Below are 22,875 nucleotides of genomic sequence, written 5' to 3'. Positions count from 1 at the left end.
GTGGTAAGCTTTCAGCTATTTATTGCCTTTTATTTAACCAATGTTTATGGCACTGAAAACCAACTGTATTCCCCATGAAGATACTTACAAACTGTGATTTAGTAATATAATTACATCATCTCTGTAGTGCATATACAAAGAAATGCACACAGTATTATTCTACCGACTGTTGAAGAAGGATAGGAAATACCCGTAGAACTACAATTGTCAGGAAAATTATAGGTCCACTCAAAATACCAACTATTCCAAAAGAGATGCTCGCAGTAGCTCTAACACGAATCCAGCCCTGTTCGTTCTGTTGAGGAAAAACACCCCGGAGGCTGTAGAAGTTGTTTTGGTTTTGCACCCTGCAGACTGTTCTTAAATCTGCTGTATCTCTTAAGTGCACTGATGTTATCATGTCAAGCTGTGACTGAAACATTTTCTATTAAGTCTGGAGCTAACACTATGATACAATGGGTCTTTTCCATTTCTAGCTTCTGTAGGCTGGGACTTTGCAATGAGAGCACTAAGATGCCAAACAGGCTTTGAGGAATGTGTAGCTGCTGTGCATTGTCAGTCCTGCAAGCCAGTCCTTTTAATGTATAATTAAATTTGGAACTCATTTCCGTGAGATGTTATGGAGGTCAAAAGTATAAGTAGATTAAAAAAGAAGTGAAAAAAACCCACACCACCACCGAAGTGAAAGTCCATGTGTAGCTGTTAAACACAGCAGTCAGGATGTAACATCTTCTAGGAAGAACAAGTGATTTAGGAAGTCCATAACTCACTGACTGCTGGAAAACAGATGTAATTATTTGGTACATGGCCTGTTTCTTACACTGCTCCTGTAAGCATCTACTGATCACCCTTAAGAAGTGGGCTAAAGCATGCCAGCATAAGTGCCACGCTAAAGCTGTGTAGCTTTGTGGTTGACTCGCCAGCCTTGAGACGTTCATTGGTCAAGGTGTCAAATGCCCCTTCACCAACATTTCAGCACTTGCAAGGACCAGCAGTGTGGTACAGAGGCATCCAAACGGGCCAAGAAGAAACAGGCCTCAGCACAGTGTGAAAGGAAGCACAGCAGTTTTTGAGCTAGACCTACAAATCCGCATCGTCCATTGATTTTTCCTGCCATCTATCATGCATTTCTCAGCGTGTCACAGGAAAACATCCGAGAATGCATAAATCTGGAAGCAAAGTGTTTTCACCCTGTCCAGAAATGTTGCAAGCTTAATATTTCAAAGGTCTTCACTGCACAGAGATTATCATTCAGATTGCAGCAGAAATAACTGGTTGCATAGATACAGCTACTGGGCTGTATCAGATAGCCACCACAGAAATGGCAGAAGCTGTCGCTGTCCTTTCTTTCAGAGTTCACTTGCCTCTGGAGTTCAGCTTGTGGAATGGCCTCTGTGGGCACTCCTAATCTACTTCTTCACAAAGTCAGCTGGCATCGTTTAACCTATGGCTTAATGTATTTTGAGCTAATCTTGGCTGACCTTTCACTGAAGCAAATAAGAAACACTTGTACAAGCCTTTCTGCTGGCTCAGCTCTGATGACAGTGCCCTCCAGCAGAAAAGCAGTCATGTCTAAAACTTCCACAGATGCTTTCACAAAAGTTATTTAACGCAACTCCACAGCTCAGTAAAGAGCTCACTCCCAGCACAGGCAAGGTGTAGCAGAGCAGAATATGGATTTTCTCCTCTTAATCCCTAAGATAGAGCTGTAGCTATGTCCCCACATAAAGAGTAAGATGCTCAGACTGTAGAATTCAGAGCTTTTTTTGGTTGTTCTGCACAAAAAAGAAAGACTCCAGGCTGTCTTAGACTTCTGATTAAATTGGCAGAGCTGCAAATCACAGATGTCATCTTTGTACTGAAAAGAGTTCATCCCACTGTGACTTCTGCTGAAAAGCTGTTCCAGAACCTGATTCTTCTGATGATTAGAAATGTTCTAAATTTCAAGACTAAATTTATTCATAGCTCTTCTCCCTCCTTGGTGATTGCCATCTCACTGCCTGTGTATTTATAGGCATCAATCATAATATTAGAAAGGACTTTATATAGAGCAATCAGGAGAAATATGCTTCAGTAAACATGATCTGAAATTGAAAAAGGATGGTTTTATTTTTCCAAGTTTGTGGGTTAAAATATATCTTTGCTATAATCACCTCCTCCCTGCATTTAAAAAAAAAAAAAAAATCAGAGCTAGCGTCAGCAGGTCTATTTGAAGACAAAAAGGGAAAGGAGTATGCTGATCATTAGCAAAAGGTTGATTGTTCAAACATGTTTACTTTTAGCAAGACAGAGTTGATTTAAAAGGACATAGAGCTTTCATATTAACAATCTTTTTCTCCCCAGCAGTCATCATTCATAAGAATAGAATAGTGTCAAATTACTCAATTTTAAATGGATATTTTACTTATTCTTTGGATATTTTACAACCCTCCCCCCAACCAACAGGTAGCACCTTCTTTTATTTGCTAGAAAAGTGATTTAAAATATCTGGATTTTGAAAATGCAAAACTAAACCAGCAAAGAGCATTGATTATTCATGTCACCAGAAGGAAACTTGATGGGGAGATGCTGTCTGTTTGTGCAATTGCCTTTACAGGTGCCCTACATTATTGTTTCATGTGGATACTGAATAGACAAGAACTAATGTGCCAAGCAAAATGTAATATGCAAAATGTCTGATCACTAGAAAGCCATTACTTCTCTCTAAGTAAAATGGATAAGTAAAAATTTATTTCTTCAGCATGTGTCTGTTTGCTTGAACTCTATTATAAGGCCTTCAAGTCAGAGGGTGCATCATATACAGGGTGCATGCACACATATACACACAAAAAACTCAATGTCATAAAGTCTTTGCTAACAACCTCCTAATTTCTCACTCTTGGCATTTGTGCATCTAAAAATTAGAGATGAAGTTAAGAAAATAAATAAAAACCTATGAAGACTGCAATGATGTTTAAGGAACCCCAATTCCCCTTCTCCTTATCTACTCAGAATGGAGATCACCAGCCACAAAGAAAGAAGATGACTTTTCTATCACAGAACTCAGGTACTGCTCCAACAGTAACTCTAATTTGCTTTTTCTGCTGTCTTCCTATCCAAAATCTACATCTACAGCATTTTCACCTCGCCTACCTCATACCAAATATATGTTTGAACTTATTTAAACAAGAATTTCATTTCAAAGTAGAGCTGTTCCTTTGGAAGACCTACAACACTGGGCCCAACAGACATACATTATACCAGAAATTGTAAAAGTAATCATTCACTGGATTTGGAATGAAATTCTGAACCTGTATAGGTTAACACCACTTCTAAAAATTAACAACACTATTTAATTGGCTAAATGAGTTGGCTTTCTCTGAAGCGTACAGATTGTCACATAGCATTGCCAGATCTAACGGCCAGATACAACTCAGAAAAGAAATGTTAGAGTTATTGAGACTGAAGCTCTCTGAAATCGCTAGGTGAATTTGTAGCAGCATTCAAAGAAAATGCAAAACAAAGTGTTTGGCATCATCTGAAATGATAGTGAGAGAGCATCATTTCGCCTCAACTCTAGTGTAACTCTATTGTATCCACATTTTGAATGCTCTATACAGTTCTGGTCTTGGTATCTGGAAAAGGACATGATAGAGTTAGGGAAGATACAGAGAAGAGAAGACAACAGAAATTATTAAAGGGATTAAAAGGAGTGGCTACCTTATGAGATCAGACTAAAAAATTTGAGATTTTTCAACTGGGAGAGTGCTGTGGTGAGACTTGTTTAAGGCTTATGAAATCACGAAGGTGGCTAAAAAGATGAATATGGAACCATTTTTCATGAAATTGCAGAGTTTGATTCATTTGGTTAAATTATTTTAAGATCAATAAAAAACACATTACTTTACACAGTGGCTAGTGAATTTCTAGACTTGCTGCCAAAAGACGTGGAAGCAGATCCCAATTCAGGTTCAAACCGGAACTGGACAAGTTCATGTACAGTAGGTCCAAGAAATGGATAGTAAAAGGACTAGACAAGGATTTACCTTCCTAATGGCCATGGAAGCCAGAGGATTACAAGGAAAAAGGTCTGAAGAAGGTGGCCAAGCCTGTGTGCACTTTATAAATAGTTTCTCCTACTGCTGCTGTTTCTATTTGCTTTTCTGTTTAGGTACATATTAGCAAAACCTTGAAGCCCCCTAGGTAAGGAGAGGACTAAAGTCAGTGAAAACAAGTAGAAAAAAATTTACAATAATGAACAACAAATTAAAGAAAGGGAAGAGTTACAGGATTGAAAATAAAGAGATAGGGAACTGGAGGAGGGTGTTAAGCAGAGACACCCTGACATCATCCACCACTTCTTGAAAGTTAACTGAGGAGCAGGTGGATGGTCCCTAATGATGCTCTGCCTGGACATGTGGGAGGATGATGGAATGAGTGGACACCAGTCCCACAGTCACCAGGATCTCCCATTCAAATTTCCTTCTGGTGACATGAATAACCAAGAGGGACAGCACCTGGAAGAGGTTGAGGAGGAGGTCCTGCAACCTGGAAGAGTCTTGGTTGAGGATTGTATAAATAGAAAGTTGAGAGGAAAAAGTGCAGCTAGAACTTCAGTAAGAGGTTCTGGAGGAGCTACAGGAGAGACCGCAGCCTGCCTCATTTGATGTACACTCAAAGTACCTGATGTGCACCAGGGTCTCTTGCCACTGTCAGAGAAAAAAAGGATCCCCAGCTTGACCCAGTGGGGTGTTTCCTCTGTTCATGTGTGTTCTTAGACATCTTCTTTCTCCCTGAGGAGTACAAGTTGTGAAAGCCTCCGCAGGTGAAAGTCACTGTTAAATTATTAGTGCTGTTGTAAAAATGGTAAGGCATATTTAGGACAAAGGGAATTTAAGCATTTGAAAAATTAGCTAGTCCCAGGTGTAATTAAAATAGGGTAGTATCTTTTTTTAAAAGAGAGAACTGAAAATTATGTGCAACATTAGTGTAAAATGTTATATTCTTATTAAATCCATTGAACACAAAATTTTGTTTTAAACTCACTATTACATGTTCATTCTTTGCTGAAGTTACTTACCAATTCGGAGGATTCCAACACAGATATTTCCCAGTGGTAAACTGTTTGCTTTACTTACTCTAATGCTTTAATGATAAATAAGTTTTTCACCATTATTTTTATTTAACTGGAGGAAGCATTTGTCATTGGTTAGCAGTTCAGAAACCTGTTTTATTGTGGAGGTCACTTTGTAACGTTAGGTGCATGGGGCATTGCCTTGAGTCCTTAAAAAACAGAAATCAGAATTTTTTAAACGAAGAATATCTGTGTTGTGCATCTTGATTTACAGCTTCTATTAAAAGTAAAATTTGCTGGTGAATGAATGGCAACAGTTTTAACATGATGCACAGAATTAGATTTTGCAATACCATATTAGTGACATCAGAAAAGAAAGGTGCCTTGTGGCAGAAGTCCTGGTTTTTTATGCTTTTCGTAGAGAGTGTAGTTGCACAAAACACTAGACATGTTCAAACACTGTGCTGTAGACAGTTCCCTGCATTGAAACATTGGAAAGTCATGCCAGCTAGTTTCACTAGGCTATAATGTAAGGACCCCAAAGCATTTGCTGAAAATAAAGACTGTTATTTAAATTCCTGTTATCAGTAAAAATAATTGTTTTAAAACCAAAGATATCAATATGTACCATAAAGGTTTTACTGAAAATTGTATTGAATAACTGGAGTATATATAAATCTAGTCTGAATGTGATGAAATAGCAAATTTACAAAACCAGACACAGCTGGGATCTGGACAGGGGGGAAAGACTACACTTCTGTTATTACACCCTCTTCATGGAAGCACAGGAAACACTAAACTGGAGGGAGAGAAGGGCAGAAAGCAGGGAAAGAAGTTTATAGTTCATCTCTAGGAAGTCCATGGCTCAAGAGTTTTTTTACCCTCGTTTCCTGGATTAAAGAACAAAATGGAACAAACGTCATATTAAAAAGAGTACATTGACTTTAGTAATACTGGATGTAGCCTCTCCTGCCAAGATCAGAAATACCAGAAAGTGTCCAGCACACTAACTACAAGGGGAGTTCAGTTGGTTCTCTTATGGGAGAGTAAACAAAGAGAAGTGTTGTCAGTCTCATTCCTTTTTTAAAACTGGTACACGGGATGAAGAGACGTAGTTCTCAGAGTTGAGTTTTGGGGGCAAAATACCACTTTGGAGACTATTTCCTGCCATGTCCTCCACTTCCACAAGCTTCTGAAATTATTATAATTGATGAAGGATTGAAGTTACAGCCCAGACACTTCAGGGTCTTATAGACTGGAAGTTGAATGCTGAATTTTCCCAAAACATTTTGTTTTCATGGAGATGTGAGTGGCACACAGATGCAGTAGAGCTTTGGTTTATCTTGCTTCAAAGGCAAACAGCAGCAACTGAAGCAGCAAATGACCTTTGAGAAGGTGAATTTATGAGGTTTGTTGACCATCTTTTCATTTTTGCTATGAGAAATAAAAGAGGAATGACTTCAATAGCAGTCAGATGGCCAAAAGAGAATGTATGTTGATACCTGAAATTACATAATAAATGATCTCATATTTACTTGGCAATGACACAAATTTTGCTCAAATGCTTTCTCTTTCTCTCTTACTCTCAGAATAAAAACAGAATAGAAAACTAAGTACTGAAGCTGTGAGGAAATGACTAGTTGCTATTTGCTACACTGCAAAAGCAGCTCTAGAGGACCTAATTTTTCTAGAGAAAGGTGTGAAAGCATTTTCATGCTACATTTCAAACTCAGCTACAGTTCACAAGCCTTTTGCATCAATTCTCAGATAAATGTCATAAATTTCCATTTCAAAATAGCAGTTTGTTTTTTCACTATAATCCTTACTCACCCAGACTTTCTTTGCTCACTCCAGTTACTGTGGTGAGCTTGCTTGCATTCCACATACGGGCAGAACAAAATATTTGTGTAACTTCAAGCATATGAATAACCCCACCAAGGTCAGAGTTTGGTACTGTCCCTTCGTTGTTAAACTATGCTGTGTTTTTTCATATTTTCAACTTCTTTCTATTACAAAGAAAAAGCAGGCAAAAGGGACAATAAGGTTTTTATGTTGGATATACCAGAAACCACATTTTGAAGTCTTCTGTTTCTTCAGGGTGCAGAGTTCAGATAGCCTGAAACTCAAGACTCTTTTGGTGTTCTATACAACTAACTGCTTAATAAAATAAGTGCAAATATAAAATCTCTAAACATTTGATATTTTTTCTGTTTACCTGCATGATTTGTTGCTATTGTTAGCGGGGAAAAAAAAAAAAATCTAACTCCACCATTTTGCCATTCATGTTCAATGTTTCTAAAAAGCACACTTTTTCTTTTGGACAACTCTTCTCTGCCACCCCAGCCCCAGCATTACTCTTTGGCCTGCTCTGTAAGAAAAAAATCTGCGAGGCTGAATTTTATTAAAAACTTTAGAGCAGTCATGTTATGTCCTGATTTCCCTTCAAACAATACTAATGGTTTCAAAAAAATGTCTGACCATTTGCTCTGATTTTTCACATACTATATAGAAAATCATCAGTGAACAGAGTTGAATATCATAAATATGAAAAGAACAATCAGGAAAAGTCTAAATAATGCTGAAATGCTCATGTAAGATGTTTTCAATTGACAACTGTTTCAAGAATTCTGACAGTTGCGCACAAAATGAATTAGCATAAGCATTATGTTACTTATATTGTAATAATAACAACAATTTAATGTAATCAGCGCAGTGATAAAGTGATGAGTCATTGCTCTAGGAAAATGACCAAGGAGTCTGGAAAAGTCTAACAAATACTGCCAACAAAGATTCCCTGCCCTTAGTATTATCTCAGGAATTAATGAGACCTGTCTCCACTGTTACAATAGCAGACAGAAAGAGACACTCCACCTTCGAGGCTTTGTTTGCACTGAAGCATTACTTAAAACAGATCAATTCTACCTTACCGGACTTAGCACAGTTTTGACAGTCAGCAAGTTGACCACTGTGTTGTCTAAGCCCCTCCCTGGTAAATGAAACAAAAAAGGCCAGTGCTTGGTTCAGCATTGCAGTTTCATGTCACATCACGGGAAGAGGCATATACATTACTGTTACTGCAAGAGGAGGGGGGAGTTCTGGAAAGAAAAAAAAAAAAAGGCACAGTTCACATCTGCCTATTAAATTTAGCTTCCTTGTGGAACCTGCTTCTGGGGTGAGGTAATTCAGAGGATCCTAATTTCTACAATAGAATTTTCTCTTAAACTTCCTCCTGTGCAAGACCTGTTTTTCCTTGCTTTTTTGGGTCTGAATGACTAAGCTTTTCTACAGTCTTTTCTCAAGAAAACCTTTTTTTCTTCCGTCCAAGGAACGGTTGGAATAACTAGCCCTTTGTATTTTAAGTTATTCATTAAAGTTAAATGGCTTTCTCTTCAAGCTTGTCCTAGGGCAACTATTATAAGGTTAACCTTTCTATAGCTGTGAATCCAGATAAGCTTCTCAATTTTCTCTGCACCCAGCCAGACACAAATATGTATGAATATGCCTTTGCTATGGTTCACAGTTGTTGCCTCAATACCTCTTCTGATTTCCCCAAGTAGCCCTGAACATCAAGGGGGAAAAGGTCACAACCCACGAAAAGCAATTTCAGAAGGGCAGGGAGAACCTCATCGTTTGGTTTTTTTGGGTAAGACAGTGATCCCCAATACAGATCAGATACAGTCCCAGATACAGCTAGATTATTGTACTTATTACAGCCGTAACAAAAAAAACCCCAAATCAGTCAGCTCCCTACAGAGCAATCCTGTGTAGCAGAATCTTTACCCCAGCCATATATCCCCACAGATCACCATCCCTGCTCCACCTGGGGCCTTATGAAGACTCTTCCAAATCTGGGGTGTTCCTTGGCATGCCCATCTAGAAAGCAGGTTCCTTCCTGCTTTAGTTTCTCTTTTCAAATTACATTCTTCGAATGCTTTTCTAAAGCTCCTTTCCAAAACAAAAGGAGATGAGAAGCTCATACCTAAAACCAAGGGACATTTACACAAGTCCATTGGGTACAATTAGGTAGATTGAGACTTAAACAACTTCTTGTATCCACTGCTATTTGTAGTTACTTGCTTTGGCAGTAAGAATCAAACGTTGTTAATTAATTACTCAAAAAGATCGCTATAGGATCATTTTAAAATGTGTTGTTGCCTCTTCCACAAGATGGAGTGCAGTGATAATATCTGAGGATTTTCAAATTGAATCAATGTATCATGTCTCCCCTATGCTAGAAAAAGCCTTTAAAGACTTTAGCCAACCACAGCAAAACAAATCAGAAGCCCCAATGGGGCAGTTTCTCACTGGTTAGTTATGCTTATTTCAGATGGGAGGAGTTCAGAATGCATCCCAGAAAACAAATAGAGCCCACAGGTTTTTTTCTTTCTACACTCAACAGTAGAATTCAGCAGTGATTTTCCTCTGATGGGAAATTACAACAAAAAAGTGCTCACATCTACTTGTTAAAGAAGATGTAAGAATAAAGAAAATTTACTTGGTCAAGAATTTCTAAAGCAGCCAGAAAGAACTGCTTCCTCTCTGGATTTGCCTTGTGGTTCTCAATCAAAGCCTTACGGGTGCAGGACGGCTGAACTCAATTGAGAGCTGTACTTCTCAAAAGTCAAAACAGTAGCAGTGGATGTAGCTGCTAACATGCTGCTGGCATCACATCAGCTTCATGCTTAAGAGGTGCACCTGGGAGAATAAGAAGCTTCCTTTTTCTCTTCTGTCACATTCCGAGTTCACTGTGAGCAGTTGTGATCTGGTGTTAGCTGGCAATCAGGTAAGTACAGTTTGTATGGAAAAAGGGATTGCGAAAGACTCTTCCTGGTTCAGACATCAAGTTCTGTAATATAATATAGTTTTCATACCAGTTTATATCCTTGTAAACCTGTTTAATATGAGATAGCGAGTCTTGCCAAATATGTTTTAATTACGAAAATAAAACAAAAAGCTACAACCACAATAAGCTGCCCTGAACCACACAGACTCTGGCCTGCAATTACTAGCTATTGCCTTGCACTTCTCAGCATCGGTATTCACAATATCCCCGTTTGGAGATGATATGGCTGCTCATTCCACATACTGCGTGACCTTAACGTAGCAACTACAACCTGTTCTTGAAATCCTCTTCCTCGCTGAGTTAGCTATGTGGGCGGTGAGGAGACGTTAAGGCTTCTCTTAATGCTTAAAAATCAGCCGGCACAGCTCAATATATTGAGACAACCACTCTTTATGTACGCAGAGACTGCAATATCACCAAGCGCATATCGTATTTATGTCCCTGCCTGGCAGGAGGCTTGATGCTCCCCTGCAACTGTTCAGCCTGCTTTCAGCATCTCTCTTATGCTGATTTTTAAAAGAGCTGTCTCCAACTTTACAAGAGCAGCCCGCTCGACGCCTGGCGCTGAGAAATGAACGGTGGGGCCCTGCAGAGCACAGCGAAGCCCGGCCCAAGCCGCCCGTCCGCCCGCAGGTGCGGGGCAGTGGGCTCGGAGGGCGCCGGCCGCCGGCCCCAACCGCGGGGGCCGCCCCGCCGGGGAGCGCCGGGGGCCGCGGGGGCCGCTCGGCCGGAGCCTGCGCGCGCCCCCGGGAGGCGGAGCCGCGGCGCGGGCGGGGCTCGGCGGCGCTGCGGAGAGCGGGACGGGCGGGCGCGGGGAGCAGGGGGCGGCTGGCCGGTAGGGAGGCAGGCAGGCGCTGGCTCGCCTGCCTATTCCTCTGTCCGGCGGTTCCGCGGCGCTGCCTGTGCAGCAGAGGCGCCGCCGAAGCGAATGGGGAGGCGGCGCTGAGCGGGCTCCCGCTGGGGGGTCGGCAACCGGGGGCAGCGGCGCGGCGGGCGAGCAATGCCCCTCACTTCTCAGCTTGCGCTGCCCTTCCTCCTCCTCTTCCTGCTCCCGGCTTTGAAGCTTTTGTTTTCCCCGGCCGCTGCGATGGCAGGAAACTTCCCGGAGGAATGGGCTCAGGCCGGGCTTGTGCTGCGCTGGGCTCCGCCGGGCACCGGCCACGCCGTGAGGTGAGGCGAGGCGGGGCGAGGCGTCGCGCCGGGTCCGCCGGCGGCAGTTCGGCGGGGCTGGGCTGCAGCTGCCCCGGAGCCGAGGGGGGCGGTGGTCTGGGCGGCAGGAGCGGGTAGAGTTGCAGCGGCGACCGCCGAGACCCCCGCACGGTTATGCCGGTTCCCGCGGCCGGGAGGGCGCTGCAGCCCCGGCGGGGACACTGCGGGTCCGTGCTCCTGGGCTGGGCCGGTGCGGGGATCGGCGCCCCGAGGCGCGTGCGTGGGCCCCGGGCGGCCGTTCGCGGGCAACGGTCAGCGGCGCGCGGGGTCCGCGGCGGCGGCGGGGAGACGGCGGCGGGCAGGCGGGCGCTGCCCGGGGGCACAGAGCGGGGCCCGGCGACGGGAGCGCCGCCAGCCCCGGGTGGGCGCTCTCGGCCGCGTCCTGCGGCCGTGCGGGCAGGCAGGGCCGCCGGGCGGGCCGCGGGGGGTTTCCTGAGGCGGCGGAGCGGCGGCGGTGTGCGGGGGCCGCGCTTCCGGCCGGGGCTTCATCCCCAGGAGCTGGTCCTCCCCGAGGCGGGACACGTCGTTAGGGACACGGCGGCGGGGGGGGCTGGCTGCTTTCTGTCACCTGCTCTTCAGACTCTCGATGGTGCAAAACTTGATGAGGGAGAGCCTGCCGGCGGCCGGTACCGTGTGCGTGTCGCTCCCGATGTCGCTCCCGGAATAAAAGACGTGCCTCGCTTAAGTAAATGGAAAACAATTGGTGGTTGTAAAATGAGCGTGTAATTTTTATTTGGGTGTTCCACATGGTTTTCTTCATACTTGATTTTTAAAAGTAAGATGATCCAGTGCAGGCAAACGTATATAACCAACCGTATCATAAAGTTTTCTTTGTAAATCAGTAAAAACACTTTTTCAAGAAAACGGTTGTTTTGCGTAAAGGTACAGGGAACGCACACATTTTAAATGGTTAGAGTTAGGTATAGCTGGCACGTTAGGTTCGTGCCCAAGAGGATTGTTAAATAAAATTGTCCTTACTGAAAACATGAATGCTTAAACAGTGGCAAATGGGTTTTGCACAATGCATTTTCTGTGGGACATCGTATACATTCTGACATTAGAGCAAAGGTGTCAGAGGCATTGGATTATGAAAGGGACAGTTTTAAATAGACCGTTTCTAGATATCTGAAATTGTAAGGAGACTTCAAAGAGTATTGATAACACAGAATAGCTGTGTATTGTCAGTTCTCAAATGTATTTTTACAGTTGTTTTTGCAGTTACCTGTTGTGAAAATGTATTTGCTAACATTGCTGTAGCTATGTTTCTAGAATAACATAGCAGAATTATCAGTAACTATATTTTTAGTCTACAGAAGCAGATTTGGTGATGACTAGGAATTAGAAGAATAATAATTTCTAAATAACTTCCATTTGAAATATTTACTGCCAAATGATCAACCCTCAGATACCCAGCTTCTTACACTATTTTGCATGACTCATTTATTAGAGAGTAGCTTTACTGTAAGACAGTATTTTAAATGTGTAGAACTTTTTTTTTTTTTTTTTTTAAAACTGAGAAAATAAATGAGACAGTGCATATTGGTAGATGATATGCTAGGTCTGCCTGCTCAGAGGAAACAGGAAAAAGCCAGGATGAGCTCTACTCGTTTCTAATTTTCTTCTTGTATACTGCAGTGTGTAGATAACTTTTGTGAGGCAGTGCTGATCAGGCTACGCTTGTATTCTTCATGGCATGTACCCCCCTTTTGAAGTCTTCCTCTAAGAATAACAGCAGATAAAGCCTGGAGAGGCTATGACCGTGTCTCTACCAGTTAATTAAATGTACCCAAGACCATTCTCTGGTCCTAAAGCCAACTGGCACAGCTTAGCCCTTGTCAGTGCTGCTAAACTCTCCTGCTTTCCAGAACAGGATAGCTGAATACAAGCTACTGGTTGGGACTGGCTCCTGGCCTGTGTTAAATCCGAAATCATGGCTCAGAATTGCATGGGAGAGCTGTAGCTGGTCTGGGTTAGAAGGACGCTCTGCCAGGCTGTAGCAGTTCAGTGGTCTGCGTGACTGAGTGAGTTCCATTTCCTGGGAACGGTTCCTGGCATTGCTTGATTTACTAGTGTGGACATAGTCTATCAGTAACACTGTTAGTAGCCTCTTTTAACTCTGTGCTCTGTCACGGTGATCTAATTTCCCTGCATTGAGGATCTCTGGCGCTATGAAATGCTGCTTTTCATAGTCAGCTGCTTAGAACTGTCAGAACTGCTTGCTTCTTCGCTTGTGCAGGTGGGTGAAGAGGGAGTAGGTGAAGGCTTGGTGGCTTTCCCACTTGCCCATAAGGGAGGGGTAAGCAGGATCAGGGAAGGGAGTACGACTTGTTCTCCTTGCCTGGGAATGTACTCCCAGAGCAGTGCGTGTCCATAAGCAATCCTGATGGCTGGATGTGAATATGTCCACAGCCTGCATTCCTATGCCGTTTTGCTACTATCCTAATTAATTTGCTACAGGTAGCAAGTTGGGCAGAGCAAGGTTTTTTTTTTTTTTTTAATGCTCTGAAGATTATTTACTTCTAGATGCCTAGAGAGATTACTAGCCTGTTAAAATTATCGGAATAGATGTTCAAAATAAATAGTTGTGGACTCTCACCATGCTTACTGTCTTTTTTTGTCACTGAAAGTATGAACAAAGCCTGTGTACTTCATAATGTTTCTGTAAGTGTATGTCTTGGTTCACATTTTTGCAGTATCTCACTGTTTGGTTCCATAATGAAACGGTGCGTGTGCATTGTATTTTACACTGTGCTTGCTTTTTGAGTATTGATATGTGTAGTTAATCTCACACAATAGTCTCATAAATAAATTTCAAAGCAATTCTAAAGAATGTCAGACTTAATTGTTACAAATGAGGAAAGTGAGGCAAGAGGAAGTGTGACTGTTTAAGGAATCCTAGTTGTAGGATCCAGAAGTAGAATATCAAATCGAAAATTGATCTGTGAGGTCTCACTGACTCTCACAGACAAATAAAATACTTCAATAGAATGCTGTATTTTTTTCTCTATATTTGCTGGCAGCTGTTATTTTGCTAACCTAGCTAGTAGCATAGTTTGAACTTAAATAGGAAGATTGTTTAGTCTCTTCATTTCAAGTTGAGGATGACACTTAGATACTTACCTAAACTATACATACGTGTTGGAACTTGGTAAATGCTTCAAAGTACTTTGCCAAACAGGCAGCTTGTCTCAGTGAAATTCCAGTCAATTTAATTTGAATGAAACCTCATAAAATACAAATCTTAACATTGCAACATTTCAACATGTACTTTAGGAGAAAGGTGAGCTATCCTTTTTTTCTGCCTCTGTGTGAAAGCACTGATGTAGCAAAGTGTATTTACACTTAGGCACATGTTGAAGTGTCTGAGGAGTCCTGCTGTTTTGAATGGCACTTAGAGAAATCCCTTGCATAACTGTAACCTAATTTACCACAATCTCGATGTATATTCTACACAAGCTGTGTTTAACAAAATATTGTTAAGACCACATAAGCACAGAAGCATTTGGAAATTTAAGGCTTTGAAGTGGTGATGATGCGGCCTTTGGGAGCTGTGCTTTGTACTATCTAGGATCTGATTTTTTCAGAGCACTTATCTCAAATTGGGCAACCAAAATTAGTGTATGGTTATGACTTTTGCATCTCTTCCTGGATTTTCTCCTCCATGGAGTTACTAAAGCAAGGTTTGGGTTGTTGATTAAATATAACATAGTGGCACACAATAATTGTGGAAGAAGCAAGGTTTTGAACAGTTGTTCATCTTGGTGGGCACCGGGCCTTCTAAAGGAAGCTGGATTCTGTGTGGATAAGTAGTACGTAGTCATGTAGTTAAAGCCTGTGTCGTAGTGTTTAATTAAGGTTCCATAAACTGTTACTTCTCAAGTCTTCAGAGCTTGATTTTTTCAAACTTTAATAGCATTTATTTTTTAACATAGTTTTTGGGAGTGTAATTTTCCCCATGGGTTTTTTATTTTTTAGTATCCCTGAAGCAAAAGGAGTATTTTTTTCAGGGGTATCTTTGATCACTTCTTACATTCTTATCCGAGTTAGAACCTCTAAATGCCAGTTCAGGCAGGAACTGTCTGAGCTGTAGCAGTAGGTCATGATCCATATGTGACTTGACAATGAAGGGAAATAGCATGCTTTATACATGGATTATGAAATGACCCACTTTACCTCACAATTTTTATCTAATATAGCTGACTTAAGGAGTATGATGAAACTCTGAAGCTTAGTTTCCAGTCTGTTGTCCACAGCGCAGTGCTATCTGGTGACTCTACTGTTGTGTTCCCTGCGATATTTCACTCTTACTGACGAGCTTCTTCTGGACCACCTTGTTGCCCAGCTGCTTCCTGCATTGTTTTGTCAGATCCCTTTCTTGGTTGATTTCGTATATAATTTCTAGTTGCTAGTCACTTTAGTTGGCCAGTTAGAATATTTTATCCTAATCTAGTTTGCAGCCATCTAGTTACATGGGTCAGGACAGCTGGTCAAGCAGATCAGGTCAAGAAAGCAAAGGGGAAACAGGCTTTCAGATCCAGCACTCAGATTTAACAGGCTGTGGTGAAGGAATAATTGCTGTTGTAGCCTAAGTGGGCTGAGGCTGGAGCACAGAAGTACAGAATAATGGAGATTGGAAGAGACCTCAGGAGGTCACGCAGGCCATTACACTGCTCAGTGCTGAGCCAGATTGAAAGTTAGATGAGGTTGCTCAGGATCATGTCCACCTGAATTTTGAATATCCCCAAGGATGGAGATTCTGCAGCCTCTGTGAGTTACCTGTTCCAGTGTTTGACCACTCTCGCCGTGATTTTTTTTTCCTAAGGCCTAATTGAAGTTACCCATACTGTAGCTTGTGTGCATTGTCCCTCATCCTTTGCTGTGAACCTCCAAGAAGAATCTGGTAGATTTTTTCAGGTGCTTAATAACACACTTTCTGTCAGGAATATATAAAACTTTTGCCAAACACGTGAAAAACTATCCTCTTCCAGCTAGTCTTGCAGACCTTATTCAATAGCATGCTTATCAGATCAGTTGAATTACTTTTTTTTTTTTTTTTAAATGTAGGCAAAATAAAAATCTTTTGCTAGGCTTACTTTTTGAAACAGATGAGATGTTTGAAATTTCTCTTTTCTTTCTTCCACATGATCATGCACTGCATTTTCCAGCTGGTGCCTGCCTCATTATGTGCAGTGAATGGATGCTGGTGGTTTAGGAGGTAGTTTTAAGTTTTCAGTCTGAGCTTCTGAAAGCTAGCTATCTTGTCCTGTGATTTTTTTTTTTATTCTTTTTTTTTTTTTTCCAACCTTGTTAGGTATATGGACCCTTGCATAGCAAATTTAAACCCTCTGACAATAGGCTACCTTTCAGGAATCTGTTAGAAATAATCTGCAGAGGACTATGGTGACACTGAGGTAGTCTCAACTAGCCTTCCAGGCACAGCCAATGGAGAAAAATAAGCTTGTCCACAAAGTGGTTTATCCCACATATGGCTGAATTACTTGCCCAGTGTCTCTCTGCTTTGCATCACGAGAGTCTCAATGGCTCTTTTAGCCTTGCTATCTAGCTTTTAGGACAGCTACATTTAGGCAAGGTTAATTCTTAGTGAGCACCTTTGCAGTCCTTTATTTTCTTGTCATTATTCAATATATGGTCACACGCCTTATTTACAACCCATTCTGAATGCTTAATAATTAACTTTAATGTGTGTGTCTTCTGTGCTGGTGTCCATCCCTGTGATATCTCCGTAACTTATCTTCATTACCTCACTATCTTGTGCAAGCTATCTTCTCATTTTAAAAACAGGAAAAGGGAAAAAGGTGATAGAAAAAAGTTCACAAACAAAAGGTGTTTGGTTTGGGTTGCTCTGAGTACAAGGGGAAAACTGCAACAAAGCGGGAGAAAAAGTGTGTATTTTTAATGCAAATTGCGAAATAATAATCCTGTCTTTCTAAAGCTGTCTTATAACTTCAAAACCTGATAGTACTTAGAAGTGGTTATTGCTACAAGTTTTCTGCATCAGTAGTGTAATTCGCAAAATTATCCCTTTCAAAGGATTGTACAAGGTTCATTGTGTGTAATGATAGAGAGTATGATATCTTGTGAAAAATAGACAACTTTTTTTTGTCAAAGGCTTGAAAAGTAATTTGAAAACACATGATATTTTATGTTGATTAAATTCTTCAGTAGGTAATACTCCAACAAGTCTTTTATTACCTGATCATTTTGATTTAGACTCTTCTGTCAGTTGTCACTTCTGAATTTTCTCTAGACTTTTTTTTTGGAGTCTTACATGATATTTATGGATGTGTTTAGAAATACATGCACATAATGTATTCATGATATTTTGATTCCTATATCACTAACTGTGTATATATATATACTTTTGCATAAAGTGCAGATAATGATTTCAAATTGTATTTGTATTCCAAATTTCCTGTGCTTTGTCTTACTACCAAGTTGATTTTAAGAAACAAAGTAAAAAAATCTCCAAACCAAAACACAAACTTCCCACATCTAGCCAAAGACATGCCCTGAAACATCTCTCAAAAATTCACACTGGGACCCCAGACCTATGTGTGCTTGTATTGAGTACTCTGGAAAAATTTGTGTGTGGCCTGGAGAGGAACTACCTGTTTATTTTTGGAGCAAAATCAACCGAGTAGCAGTGAGGCCTCCCACCTCTTGCCTTATTTCTGATCTGAAGGGTCCCTGAGTTGGTAGAGCTGAGAAGTTAATTCCATCCTTCACACTACTAAATTCATCCAGCGTGTCTGCTCAGGCTCCAAGTGTGTCATTTATGATAAGGAGGTGACATTTGAAAGAAATTTGGCAATATTTAATACTGACTCATAAAGGCATGTTCAGAGTATTTATAACAGGGAGAGGTTGTAATATGCCTTACTGGTATTGGGACATCTGCATCTGCCATAAGAAAATTCCATTGCATTAAGAGGATAGGGATGGGGCTGAGTGCATCTGCTGACTGAAGTTAAGAGTCTTTTCCCTCCCCATTCCCTTAATTTTGATAAGATAAGAAGGAAGTTCTGACTGCATTAATCTTTTCTGGAAATATCAAATCAAAGCATGAAATCTCAGGTAATAGCACTTCTATTAAACTGCTAGATCTGAATGAACTGGGTTAAATGTGTGTTTTCAAGGCCACCTCAAATGATAGAGTTGAAAAACATCTCCATGGTACACTGGCAATATGGTGATATACTTCAATCTATTATCAGCAAGGCTGAAAATGTAATAGCCCCTGTATATTCTCTCTATTTTCTGTTCTGTTTTCAAACTCTGTCTCTGTTCCTGGGTATGCAGCTATTTGAATAATTAATTGGATTCTTCATTTCTTGATTCCAGTGTAAATGATATGAATTAGGCATTGGCTCAGGGACTGACCTGTCACTTTGGTGGTCTTCCAAGATTTTGCACCTCTAACGATGAGGAAGATGGATGATCTTGATTCTAGTGTGGTGTTTCGTGAGCTTCCGGTGTGCTCCAGAGCACACTGAGGATCCCAGCACCCTAACTCCAGGAAGCGGGGGCCTGGTGAATCACTCCTGGGATAGGCTGGTATCAGCCACTGACAGGGCAATTTTTGTAGTTTTCGGAAGCTACAGAATTGTGGAATGCACCTATTGAGCATTATGCAGCTCTTATATAGAAGCATACATCTGAGTCAGTTGTTCAGGCAGTACAGATGTATGCAGACTGATGTGGATACATAGAAGTGTAGAGTTCATATACAGTACTGTTAAGAAACAAGATAATTAAAATAGATATCTGAAACAGTTTAGATGAATTTGTTTTCCAGAAATATATGTTCTGTCTGACTGCTAAGTAAACTTACGCGATTACCTTAAAGCTGTGTTGAAATTAGGTGACATCAGTCTCAGCCCTAGTAGGAAGAAAATGGAGATGGGGAAACAGATGCTAATAAGGAAACAGTCTTCCTTGAGGTCTTGAGCTGGGGCTTCATATTGATGAGCACTTACTAAAGTTGCCAGACATTGTCAGAAGGCCTATCCAGTTCACTACTCAGACAGTCTGGGGACTGCAACACCACTGTGTTCTAAGTATTTCGAAGAGCTGTCATCTACATCATGAAGAAGATTAAACTCATCTTTGAAAATGTTTTCTAAAATATATGTAACATATCAGTTGAGAACTTGCTGTGGTCACTCACATAACATATATATGATTGAACATGTAAGTGATTTTAGACTAGTGTTTGTGAATTTGACCCACTTCTTCCCTCACCTGGGAGAAGAGACACGAACTATCATTGCTTCTGTCTGATAGAGTCAGCCTGCTTGTTTCTTGGAACCAACCACCACCAAAACATCTGATAAATCCCTCCCTGCTGAGGGAAGTATCGGTGTCTAGAGTAAGTGCTACTGTGCTACTCTATTAGTACTTTTTAGAGGGATGCTAGCCAGTGCATCGCAGTGAGAAACACCACTCGGTACCTCGCTTGAGGAGACTCCCGATTTATGAAAGCTCAAATCTCTTTTCAGTTGCTGTCAGGAGGTCAGGTAATATGGACTTGTATACCACCACTGTACAGTAGAGTTGGGCAAAGCTATGGAAGTTTATCACTGAAATGATTCACTTTGTGGCAAAATCATTCTCTGGACTAAAGACTGGCTTGCTGTTGATGGGGTCTTTGAGATATAGGCAATGAGGAGGTTGTTCTGCTCTACGTAACTGATTGATTTGCCTGTTGGACAAGAACTACATTTCCTTTTGCCAATTTGGATTTGCCAGATTCATGCAAAATGGTGAATGTTTAAGATGCATTCTGCCATTTTAAGTTGTTTCCATTCATCCTGGTGGTAGAAGGCCTGATGTTATCCAGTTTCATCTTAGCTTCACTATGGCATTGGGGAATTGCTGGTTACCCTCCAGTCTCTGAATTGGCTTTCCTGAATATTTTCAATTTGCAATTTTTATGTTCATAACAATGGTTAAGTGTTGCTGTTGGGGACTGGATTTTTATTTTAGTTTGTACAGATGATATTTATAGTTTTAGATGCAAAAACCTGAAGAGTAAGTATTTTTAAGACAAGTGGCTCTACTTTGTAATGTGATCGACTTTCATCAGGTTTTTTTGGCTGCCTTTAATAGCATTGCAACCCAGGTCTTTCAAATTACTTCCGTTAGAAAAGTCTTAAAAGAACAGATTCACCTTGTGCAGTTCTGAAGGCTCCTTCAGCTGGGCGTGGTGGAACAAAGATGAGAGAAATGTTTTCATTTCTGAAACTCTTTGTGGAAGATGGTATACCAGATCTCTTTGTCTCGGAGCCAGGACTTAGTTCTTAAGCAGCTTTGCTTAGGACTGCAGTATTGGGAAAGAGATGCTGTTGTAACACCTAGAAGTTGAAAGACTGTGCCATTCTCAATATGTGAATCACTTATTCAAGCTAGAGCAGGGAGAGTTTGCGTGTGTGTGTGTGTTAAGAACATTATTACCTTTCCAGATTCATTTATACGCTCACTAATCATGATGACTGTATGCTGTTTAAAATATAAATGTTTTTGAGCCTATTTCCGGTGTACAGGAGGATATGGTTTGGGAATTTAGCTTTCTGCAGCCAGATGGATTATAGTGTTGCTAAGGAAACAGACTATAAATGAAGTGGCAGCTGAGTGTCCCTAGAACATGAGACTGCTTGAAGCTGGTATTTTAAACTCATTTAGGTGGGTAGATAAATTGATGATGTGATGAGAAGTTAATTTCCTGTATTTTACAGTTCGTTAATTTTCATTGCTTTGTTACTATTTACAAAAGGTACCTTAACTTCCCACTCAGACCACCTGGTGTGTGGGTCACTGAACAAAAATTTGCTGTTAAAATTAGAAAATGGACAAAAGCTGTACAGTAAAACAGATCCTAAAATAATCGTTAAAACTCTGCTCAGTGGATAGATAATGGTGTAACAAAGACCTGGCAGCAGCAGGGTCCTATTGAAAAACTGGGACTAGGAAATAAACAGATTCTTCAACGTACGTGGGAAAGGACAGAGCTACTACAGACCTGGTGAAGTTACAGATTTTGAACTTCATATATAAGCTGTTTAACATCTATATTATACCCTGATTTACATATATGAAGTTGCTCAGAACAAGTGAATTCAATTGTGGTTTTGATAGTTGCTCTGCCCAAGAAGAGACCTTGGCTCTTTTCTAATGTTTTTGATGAAAATATATCAGGTTTCAAAACCAGGGCTATTGATTGATACAACAGGGTTGTTTTTTTTCCCCCAGAGAAGGGCAGACATAGCTAACCATTCTAGCTAAGCGTGTAGCTACAAGGGTAAAGACTTGACTTAAGAAAGCTGAGCCCAGAGGACAGACAGCAACCACTGCTTTGGTAAGATGGACTGACTGGACAAGGAGAAGGCAGGAGGAGTTCTGAATAGCCTGAAACACCTGCAGACCTCAGACTTTTAAAGGCTTATAGATAGGATGTGGATCTTCCCCCTCTCACTTACCAAGGTCTCCAATGTAAGAGGTAAAGTAACGTGCCTATTGCACATTGCTTGCTTTACTTTTAAGTGTCTTGTGTTCCTGCAGTCAAAGTCCCTACTTTGCAGTTTGCTGGGCTTGAAAACTGAAATACTAGAGAAGATAATGGTATCCATGTTCTCAGCATTGTGTGAGTTAACGATAAATATAAGATAAAAGGAATGACCGGACTGTATCTGTATACGATATATTCAGAATTGCACCCACTTCCAAAAAAACCTGGTGATAGCAGATAGATAGGTAGTGAAGGGCAAGACAAAAACCTAACACAAGAGCGTGCTCTGCTGTTTTGAATTTGTATCCCATGCATACAAGTGTATAAATTCAAGCATACGGGCAAGTGGTTATAACTTTATTCAGACATACTATTTATGGGGCATATCTATTCAAAATGAGACTGATGTGGACTGAATATGCATGAGTTTCACAGGCTGTGTTTGCTTAAGAAGAAAAGGAATAAAAGTGGGCTGGGAGGAGAACAGGCAGTGGTTGAGTCTGTAAAGCTTTAGAAACTTGCCTTAGCTACTTCTGGAAAGGTCTTTGTAAGACTGAAAATGGTAAGAACTTGCCAAGAAAAGATAGTTTGTGAGTTAAATACGAAATGGAAGGCCGAAGAAAGATTTAAAGTGTATACAGGTGGTCGGTAGAATTGCCTTTCTATGCTTTCTGAACTGAAATGCAAGTGTTTTCAATAAAACACATTCTGGAAAATGAGTCATTGTTCCAGTGGTGTTAAACCTCTTCAACATGTAGTGTTTAAACTGTTATTTAGAGTGCATTGGAGAGAACTGTTGCTGATCTTTTCAGCCAGGTAGTCAACAGAGGTCATTGTGGAGATGGCACTAAGTGCACTATAACTTCTATAACTTTTCCCTCCCTGTTATATGACTGAATTTATTGCATTGATGTGAGTACTGTCAGTCTACATATGAATCAAAATCTGCTGCTGTCTTGGCACTGGAAACAGTAACCAGGAGCAGACTACAGCTGTCACAGTATGTAAATCATGACTTTTCCTCTTTAATTACCCCTTTGCTGAGGGACTTTAGGATTGAGTCAGTTCAGTTGTGGTGGCTGTTTGCTCCCTGATGGATACCTTGCATCTTTCCTGGAAGTCTCTTTCTCATCTTCTGACAAATTGTGTTCTCGTTGTGTGGTGGAAGGAGCTGTAGGACCCATGAGAAAGCTGGCAACAAAGAGCATGCTGGGATCAGATTAGCTGTTGCTGCAAAGTGCCCAT

At 41.1% G+C, this 22,875-nt stretch overlaps 1 protein-coding gene across 3 annotated transcripts in view; it reads left to right on the top strand.

The window, feature by feature from the left end:
- Nucleotides 1-10,744: 10,744 nt before the first annotated feature.
- GPR63 (G protein-coupled receptor 63) overlaps nucleotides 10,745-22,875 on the top strand; it is a 31,413-nt gene continuing 19,282 nt past the window's right edge. For all 3 annotated transcript variants that reach the window (XR_012628094.1, XM_074862111.1, XM_074862113.1), the window contains exon 1: nucleotides 10,745-11,066. The gene's annotated coding sequence lies outside the window, so the exon portion shown is untranslated. The remainder of the gene's footprint in view (nucleotides 11,067-22,875) is intronic.

This window comes from Strix uralensis, chromosome 3, assembly GCF_047716275.1.
Source record: "Strix uralensis isolate ZFMK-TIS-50842 chromosome 3, bStrUra1, whole genome shotgun sequence".
Classification (NCBI taxonomy): Eukaryota; Metazoa; Chordata; class Aves; order Strigiformes; family Strigidae; genus Strix; species Strix uralensis.
Note: the sequence above shows the minus strand (reverse complement) of the source record. Positions and strands in the feature narration are given on the sequence as shown.